Source organism: Mastomys coucha, unplaced genomic scaffold (genome assembly GCF_008632895.1).
Source record: "Mastomys coucha isolate ucsf_1 unplaced genomic scaffold, UCSF_Mcou_1 pScaffold13, whole genome shotgun sequence".
Taxonomy (NCBI): Eukaryota; Metazoa; Chordata; class Mammalia; order Rodentia; family Muridae; genus Mastomys; species Mastomys coucha.
In genome coordinates this window covers 10000339-10010249 of record NW_022196895.1, presented here as the reverse complement: position 1 = coordinate 10010249, position 9911 = coordinate 10000339, and the positions used below count along the sequence as shown (strand labels likewise).

The 9911-nt window shown below is 44.6% G+C and overlaps 1 long non-coding RNA gene across 1 annotated transcript in view; it reads left to right on the top strand.

Moving 5' to 3' along the window:
- LOC116087541 overlaps positions 1 to 9545 on the top strand; it is a 42251-nt gene extending 32706 nt beyond the window's left edge. The window contains exons 3-5 of the long non-coding RNA XR_004117461.1: positions 8511 to 8590; positions 8823 to 8936; positions 9436 to 9545. This is a non-coding gene — a long non-coding RNA (uncharacterized LOC116087541). The remainder of the gene's footprint in view (positions 1 to 8510; positions 8591 to 8822; positions 8937 to 9435) is intronic.
- The last annotated feature ends 366 nt before the right edge of the window (positions 9546 to 9911 follow it).

Here is a 9911-nt window from a genome sequence, read left to right as displayed (position 1 = left end):
TCTGTGTGTGTGTGTGTGTGTCTGTCTGTCTCTCTCTTTGTCTCTGTCTCTCTCTGTCTCTCTCTCTCTCATATGTATATGTGTGTGTACATGAATATGTGCATGCTTTCAAATGCAGGTGCTCAGCCTACCTTGACTCCAGTAAAGAAAGCAAGTACCCATCACTGTCTAAGACAGAATTGTGTATAAGGGAGAGAGAAAGGGAAGAGAGAGCAACTGTAAGCAGAAGAATACATAGTGCCCCTTCAGGTCACCTGGTGTCTATGCTCCTGGGATGGCATGCCACAGCATTGGGCAAAACAGATCCAGAAGCAGAAGTTGCAAAAAGAACTGGCCAAGGTTATTCTGGTGCAAGGGGGTCTCCATTTCCCAGCCCAGATGGCCGGGAATGCTACGCAGCAGAGAGCTCACTCCCGACGGAAAGCCCAGCACTTGGCACTGCTTAAATCATGGCCACTCACGCCCACTGGACAGGTTGACATTCCCTTTTGAAGGGCAGGAGGAGGCCAGGGCCCAGGAGAGGTACTTCTCATTGATAGACATAGAATGGCTCTTCTGGTCCTCAAAGTCCTGCAAAGATTGCCCACGGCCCAGGTGGGGGCTGGGCAGGCAGAAGCAAAGGGGGTGGGAATCTCCAGGTCTTTGGTGAATGACAGAATCATGCTGCTGGTAATCAGTCACCAACCAGCCACTTACTGTAATGAAGAAAAGTCCATGGTTGTATTTAATCAATAGTTCAAAGAACAGAGCTCACCTGACATTATGTAAGGCGTCATGGGGTAGCATTGTGTGTAGCTGCTTCTTTCCAGGCTTTATGAACAGGAATTACTTTCACAGATCTATTGCCTCTCAACTCATTCACAGTAAGGGGAGCATCACAGATACTACCTCTGCTCTTAAGTATGCCTTTGGATAGAAATCATTGTCACCATCTTTCAGAGGTTAGAGAGGCTGGAGAGGCAGCTTTGTGGTTAAGAGTGACTGCTGCAAAACCATGAGGACCAGAGTTCAAATCTCATTCCCTCACAACAAACCAGAAGCCCATAGATGCCTGTAATTTCAGCTCTGAGAGATCTAATACCCTTTTCTGGTCTCCATGGCCAAAGACATATGAACCTGTACACACCTATGTGCATACACGCACACACGCACACACATACACTCACACACACACATACACACACACACACACACACACACACACACACACGATAAACTTTTTAAAAAAGACTTTAGAACAATATTCCGAGTCTCAGCTGGTTTTGAAAGATCAGCTGGTCTGTTTTGTCCCTCACATTCCTACCTCTGCCTGCAGCCTCCACGAATCTCACCAGATACCCCTGAGCCTGTGGAAGGCATTCTTGACCCAGCAGTCTTAGCAGTGTTTTAGATAAAAAGGCGTGTAGAGGGCTGCCCTATAATCTCTGAGATCAAAACCATTAGAGGTATATAATGGTCTGGGCTTGGGAGATGGCTTGGCAGCTAAGTGTTCACTCCATGAGTGTGACAATAGTTTGGATGCTCAGAAACCCACGTAAATATCAACTGGAGTGACAGCCCACCTGCAATCCTAGCCTCTGAAAGCAAAACCACAGGAAATCTTCAGAGAAAACCGACTAGCAAGACTCGCCTTATTGCTGAGTGCTGGGTTTGTTTAAGGGACACTGCCTCAAAGAATAGGGCAGTAGAGTGATCAAGGATGATGTCATCAACCTTGAGCCTTTACATTCATGTACACATGTGTACATGTTTCTATGCAGGCATGTGAAACCACACATACACTTACACACATGTGAAAGCATACACACACAAACAAATACCACATAAAAATGGCTTTCACCATGATTAGAATAACAGGGGTGCAGATGCTTGGTATCAACTCTTCTAGGTGTTTGTCCGGGGGTGTTTCTGCATAATAGTAACCTTGGAAACAATAAAATTAAGTAAATATCATGAGTCAGTCTCTCTCTGTCCCTCTCTCTCTCTCTCTTCCTCTCCCTCCCCCCCTCTCTCTGTGTGTGTGTGTGTGTGTGTGTGTGGCAGTACTTAGATAAGATACCTTCCAAAAATTGAATATGTGAAGATTTGATCCCTAGGACACTTTTGGGAGCCAATGGGGTCCTCATAATGAAGGATCTTATAGGAATCCTCCCATTTTCAGAGTCATGTCCTCAGAATGGACAAAAGACCTCTATTTCTGTCCTGTCCCCTTTCTCATTTTTACTGTTCCTACTTTTGCGTAGTCTTCTTCCCTCAACCCTGTCTCTTTCCTGACTCTTAATGTGTGACCACATCCTGACACCCACCATAATATACTTCCCTCACTGGAGGCACAAATCAATGTAGCTGCCCAGTCTTGGTCTTGAAAATCTAAAATCATGAGCCAAAATGAATCTCTTCTTCATAGGCAGTCCGTGCCAGGTAATTTGTTATAGCGATAGAAAGCTGACTAACACACACACACACACACACACACACACACACACACACACATGCACACACACACCTAATACTCCACTCATAGTTTCTGAAAACTGCTGTCAGTGGCTTCCTGTACTCAAGTGCAATGAACCAAATGTGTATATACAAACTTATAGAAGTAGATCAGTTGTGTGAGGGAGGAGCCCATCTCTCCAAATTGCACCCACTCTTTTCTCCAACCATCTTGTGCTGTTTTGTGTTGAAGACACAATCATAGCAGGATTTTTCTATTCAAAAAAAAAATCTGGATATTCTTGTCAATATTGGTGACCATGTCAAAGAAAAAAAGTTGCTATTTCTTGTGTACCAACAAGCCCTGTCTTTTGTCTGGATCTAGAATCTTGGCTGCCAGTAAGCAATCTCTGCTTTAGGGAGGTATGAGAAAATCTTTTTCTGTATCAAAAGAAAGGGCATGCTTAGAAATATTTCCCTATTTCTAAACTTGGATCGGCTGCTACAACTGCTACACGACACCATTAATTCTTACATTGATTGTTTGTCCCAGGCTTCTACACAAAGCAACTTGCGGCATGTTTACATTGTCCCCCGAGACCTCTGAGAGGAGGGCAGTAGACAAGTATTATAATTTGTGTTCCCACATTGCTTAAATGGACTGCAAGTGTCTTCAGATAGGCTGACCAAGGGAAGGTGATGCCAATGTCAACTCAAGCTCAGACTTGGACTCTTGTTCCAACCCTGACTATCTTGCCAGTCACTTGGGATGCATGTGACTTTCCATTCTTTCCCATGCACATGGACGTGTAGTTTAAGATGCTACTGATACCAGCTCAGGTGCAGGCAAACTTCACTCACCACTGCATGGGGCACCTTCAAACATATTCTCCTATGAACTGCTTGATTTTGTTTTCAATTTGATGATGAAACATATTGTTTGTGTGTGTGTCCTTTTGTGTGTGTGCACCTGTATATGTGGAGGTCAGAGGTCAATGTCTTGGTCCCCTCCCTTATTACTCTACACTTATTTTTTAAAACTAGAACCTTTCCCTGCACCTAGAGCTCACCAACAAGGAAAGATCAATAGGTCAACAGACTCCAGGTACCCTCCTATCTCCACTCCCCTTGAGCTACAATTCCTGGTGTAAGCCACCACACCTGATTTTTTTACACAACCACCAGGGATCCAAGTTCAGTTCCTCATGTTCGCATGGCATGCACCCTACAAAAGAGGAATCCACCCTCACGATGCATATTTTTTAAATTATAAAAATAGGGGGGGAAATGAGTGTTTTTCTGAAGGTACCTTCATTGTTCCTCAATCTCCAAAGAGCTTCCTGTGCAGGCAAGCTGTGCATCCAGTGTCCCAAGTCATGTAAGGTGCAGAGGGATCCCAGATGGTCTGGTGATGTTTATTGTGGTGACTCGCATTGTATTCAAATTGATGGCACTGCATGAGTGGGGGGAGAGGTGGTGGGGTTCCCTTTCCCACTCATTTGTTCCTACACTCTGGGGGTTAAGAGCTCCACATGCTCTCCAGATGTTCCGTAGCTCTTATAAATGAAAGATTCATGACGTTTGCTGCCCCTGCTATCTCCTCTGCTCCCCTTTAAAGCTGATATTTTTGTTAGGAACTTGCTTAGTGTCTGAGTCAGAAGAATCTCCTCCCGAAGGTAAATCAATCAATAGCATGCACAAGAAGAGGAACAAAATGGAAAGGAGGGAGGCATGGGCTATATTAATTTGTTGACTGCAATAGTCTCCCAATGACTGATGCACGCATCCTGTGCCTGCTCTGCTACCCTTTGAAACAAGGATCAAACACACTTGCTGTGTTTTTCTCAAGTCTCAACACAAAACTCTTTTTTGGGGGAAGAGACTGTTTTTGGTTAGAGCCAAATGACAGGAATATCAACTTTATTTTCAAGTCTGGCTGATCTTCCCACTAAGCGAGAGATGTAAGTGCCTGAAATATGACTCTGTCTAACTCAAAGATGCCACCAACAACGCCTTCCCAGGAGAGAAATAAGGAAACTACCCAAAATGGATTCCAATAAATGAATGCCAGTTTAACATCCAACATGCCTGCCTCTTGTACACAGAGGCACTCCTTGGGTCCTGCTGCTCCAAGAGCTGTTCAAGCATTGAATAAGTAGAGTTCCGAGGAGACAAAGCCTTCTGCCTCGGCTGGTGTTTAACAAGCTGTTTTCTTGCTACAACTCAGTCAGGATTTCTCTCGCCTTCGTAGAATAACCACATTCTGTATCATCTAATAAAGATGCTCCTGGACTCATAATGGGACAAACCCATGGATAACAGAAGATGCTGTCAAGTGGAAAGTAACACAGAATGCCTTCCCCTCACCTTTTGAACACTCCAGCTTAGTCACACACAGGATCATAGGGCTGACTGGGAGCTATAGGTGGAGAACTTTCCCAACAAGCACAGATTTCTAGATCCAATCCCCAGTAACACATGTACCCCTTAACCCCAATACTGGGAGCTAGAAATAGGTGATTCAAGGTCATTCTCTGCTGGGCAGTGAGTTTGAGACCAAGCTAGGTTACGTGAAACACTGTCAATGGGAAGAAAGAAAGGAAAGAAGGAAGGAAGGAAGGAAGGAAGGAAGGAAGGAAGGAAGGAAGAAAGAAAGGGAGGGAGGGAGGGAGGGGGAGGGAGGGAAGGAGGGAGACAAGGAGGAAGGAAGGAAGGAAGGAAGGGAGGAAAGAAGCAAGGAAGGGAGGGAGGAAGGGAGGGAAGAGGAGGGAAGAAGGGAGGGAGGGGGAGGGAAAGAGGGATGGAGGGAAGAAGAGAAACAAGGAGGAAGGAAGGAAGGAAGGAAGAAAGGAAGGAAGGAAGAAAAGAAAAAAGAAAGTTGAGAAGGAAGAAAGAAAGGAGGAAAGGAGAAAAAGTAACAGGATTCATGGATGAGTTGAGCTCCCACACCTCAGATTGAAGCCTGTATACCATCTTATGCTAAACAAAGGAAGTTTGGGGATTCTGGGATGGGAGAGAAGTTCAGGGGAGGAGAAGTAAGGAAATGTGTACTGATTCAGCATCAATACATCTTGCCAAGAAGACTCTTTTAGGCAATGAGTGATCTTATGATGGGTTTTCCTGGTATAGAGACATCTGTGCAAATGGAAACTTCCTTTGTAATGGAAATTTCCTTGAGTAAAGAAAAAGTTTCTACATAGACATTGGCAGACAAAGAGCTAAGTCTGCAGCTGTGTTTAGATTAAAATAGTCATTAAACAAAAGTGACATATTTAATGGTGGTAGACTCTGTGCCACCAGGGGGGTCAGACCATGACCAGCAAGTGTTTCTGAGAGAAAGGCTTACAGACTTCGTGAAGGCACACTTAGCCAGGCAGACTGAGGCCCATTGTAGAGCAGACATATAGAGGGTGACAAACACTGGGAAAGACACTATGGGAGGTTCAAACGTAAAGGAAAGGGTCCCAAGTCATAGGTTAAAAAGGTAAGAAACACTTGGGGGAGGGGTGACAACCACCCCACAAACCCCTATGATTTCCTGTATGAATAGGTAGACTATCCAACTGAGACTATTGCTTCCTCAATTCATAAGGCTACTGCACTGGAAATGACTCCTGTGTGTTCCTTATCTGTTATAGGTAATGAACCTTTCTCCTCTTTGTTAGGTCTTAGGTTCTTCTGGATTTGCACAAACCTAGGTGAGAAGCCACTACATTTGGTTACAGATATGAGCCCCAAGGCTTCTAGAAATTACTATGAAGATAACTCAGGCTTAGAACTCAGCTATAGCATGACAGCCACTTAAGGGCTTGACCCCTGAGTAGTACAGATCTGGTTGATGACTTACTTCTCTGTATTGGTGGGAAACACAGAGAATGATAGTCAGAATTCAATGTTGAGTATCTCAAACTCTCCTCTGGCTAGAGAATAAATCCTTGAGTGTCTCAGAGCAATGCGTAGACCCAAGGTTCTTCTCTGTCCTTGAATACTGAGCAGTTGACATCATTAGCCTTTGACAGGCACCTGTCTCTTCAAGCAATTATAAAACCACCATCACCACCCAAGCCCAGTCATGCTGGGATCTAACTGGGAAGTCTTCACTTGCTGACTAAGCAATGATGGGAATGGGAGTTGGATTTCTATTCTGTGCTCTTAGGATTGCAAATGACTTTCCTTCCTCCTCATGGGAAGTAGCTACAACCCATGGATACTTTGTAACTTTAATAGCCAAGCCTATGTGAGCCCAGCCTTGCTGACAAGTTGAATTCCATCCCTTTCTTGGTGTGGAAGACAAATAATGGGAGGGGGAGGAGAAAATGCTGAGACAACCAGTTCAAATGGAGAAGCACACAGTTTAGAGCCATCTTTGCTTGGCCGGTGGTTCAAATCGAAAGCAAATAATTCCTGATAGCAATGTGTTCATAGTGAAAGTTCCCACCACCTCCTATGTGTGACTTTATCTGCTTGCTTCACGCAAAGTAAAAGAGTACCAGCTCTGTTTGCAGAGGGCAGTCACCAACGAGATGGCCAAGCGCACTAGTTAGCGTTCTCTAAAGGGGCAGAATCCATAGAGTGAGTGTGTATTTAAGTAGACTTTAAATGAAATGCGTAGTTCAAAGTGGCTATCTGTCCACTGAAGAGACTGAGAACCAGGCAGCTTGATGTCTCTGTGGTCTCATCCTGGTGCTGAAGATCTCAAAGCTACCCGGAGAGTCACTGGTCTTCGCTCTATGTTGGAAGGCTGAAGAAGCTGTGTTCTGGTGTCAGGGAAGGACAGCAGCAGTGGCAGATGCTCTCACCTGCAAGGAGTGAAGGCGGATGAGCAAAAATCAAGAGTTGTTACCTCGAATCCCTTACTTTCTCTGAGACACGCCAGAAGGTGCTTCCTACTGTGGAGAGGCATTCCTCTCTTAATCACTCCAGGAAATGACCTCAGACCCAATCGAGTTGACAACTAAGATTAACTATCATGCCACGAAAACAAGCCGCTTTGCTCTTCTATCAAGTTATGAAGACTTGACCTAGTCAGCATTGACAATGTCATAATCACCATGGCAGATCCTCTTGACATATACAGCGTAGCACCTAACATCCCCTAGCTATCCTAGCAATTCGATAATGTACCGATCTCGCTTGTCTAATTAGAAAGATGCTAGGTCATGATACAATGGACATCCCCCCTCCAAAAAATCCCCAGGAAAAATAAAAGAATAAATTCTTCTCTTGCTCTACTCAAAGATAAGGAGTAGACACTGGCTTCCTTTAGGAGCAGGGGGAGGCGAGGCTATGAGGGAGAAGAGCCTGAAGAGGAAGATGGCAGTGTATAAGGCAGAAGAATGGCAGCGATGAAGCTCTAGTTGACAGTGTTGGGTGACTGACAACATGTCAAAGACCTTTGAACTATGCAAGTCAAAATTTTCCTGTATTGTTTAATCCAGTGAGTACTCAAATTTCTGTCCCTTAGAACCAGACATGGTTTTATCACCCCTGAGGAGACAGGTCACAATTCTTCATATTTGGAGAGAGAAATATTCTCATTCCCTCAATGTGGGTTCCATCTTTTTAAAGAAGAGAGAAGAGCAAGGATAGTGGAGGAGAGAGATGCAGGGCACCCACTAGTGAATGCCATTTCTCTCTCTCTCTCTCTCTCTCTCTCTCTCTCTCTCTCTCTCTCTCTCTCTCTCTCTCGTTAAACAAGGGAAAAGTAGTGTAGAGTGAAAACTGAGAGGAGAGAGTGAGAGGCAGGAGAGTGGAGGCCAGGTGCAAACCAGAGTGTGTTAACATCATCTCTGGCTGCTCTAGCACCTTTCATAAGAGCAGTAGCTGATTATGAGAAGCTGCAAGCCCATACTATAAAACAAACTTGAGAGGGCCTGAGATTGATGCCTTCCCCACATCATTTTCTGGGCCACAGACTTAAGAGGTAAATGTTACTGTACCTCACTGAGCTCAATGTCTTTTAATGAATACATTCTGATTCCCTATGATGAGAATGTTCCAGCATTCATTTCCTGGAGAGAAATTTGTGTCTTGTACATGTCATATCTGTCCTTAATATGTTCTCTGTTCCAATGCAGGGAAACATGGAGGGCTGTCAAAACCATGGGAGCTGAACACTCGGACTTCACATGAACACGATAAACAAGGATTCATTCATGTAAGTAAAACAATTTGAATTTGCTTCATGGCTCTGCCTTCCCAAGTCATCACCCTCTTCAAACCAAGGTGACCCACAAGCTCCCTGGAAGGGAAGCCATATCTTTTTTCTTCTGCTGTTTCCAGGGATGTTAATTTCATTTTCTAAGTCTCCTCACAATGGTAGCATTTGCCCTCTGTTGTTATCAATACTTAAGTAATGCTGTCTTCCATAAATCTGTTTGCTTCCACAGTCAGGATATGGGAAATCCATCTGTTACTCAGAAACTGGAAACAGGAGCAAAACGTGTAAGGGAGGTGGCGGCTGTGAGCAGAGAAACACGGGAGGAAACGGGAAGGCCAAAGAGGTTTGTATGAAGTCAGCAAACGTCGACTGTATAGGCCAAGACTCATTCCAAAACCCAGAGACACTGAGATGGAAGGAGGAGACGAGGAGTTCAGAAACAGGCTGAGGGGAGGGGTAGGCATTATCATATGTTCTCCATACAATTAGCTGAACAGCTCACCGGAGATCTGAGCAATTGTAAGCCATCTTCTCAATGCCTTAGCTTAAGTCACCCAAGAAAGGGAAAAAAAGAAAGAGGGAAGATTTTTGCCCTGTGGGAGGAATCTTTGCCTGGCCCCTTTTTCTGCCACTAGGCAAAAAGTGTGTAAAACCTTTCTTGACACAGGAATTAAGTTATCATGATTTTAGAGAACTTTAAAATGGCCTAGGAGAATGCTCTGTGAGAGCCTGACTTTTTGCTAATCCTTTACATTTCCTCCCTTTATTGGCATTTTCTTGGCTCCCTCCCCTTCCTCTCCCATCCCATTATTTTTTTTTATTTCTTCTTTTCCTGTCTTAAGCATTGCGCATCACCTCCAGGAAGCTGCTGTATCTGACCCTTCTGTGGCAAACTTCTCAAGCAGAGCGTCAGCAAGAATGGGTCGCTGAGTGCATGTGTACATACATGTGTGTCCATACACACACATTCACGTGTAACACACAGACACATATATAAACATGCACACATTCATACACACATATACATGCATACACATGTAATACACACATACATATTACATATATACATGCGTGCATAAACACTCATGCATGCATGCATGCGCGTGTGCGCGCGCGCGCGCGCATACACACACACACACACACACACACACACACACACACACACACTCTGATGCATACTCCTTTGCCCTCAGCCCAAAGCTCAACTGACATGTACAGAGATATTATGCAGCTTATCAAGGAACTTGAGACAGAGAGTCTTCAGCTCTGGGCACACACATGTCCTTACCGGTAACAGCAACAGCAGCCGTCAGCTCTC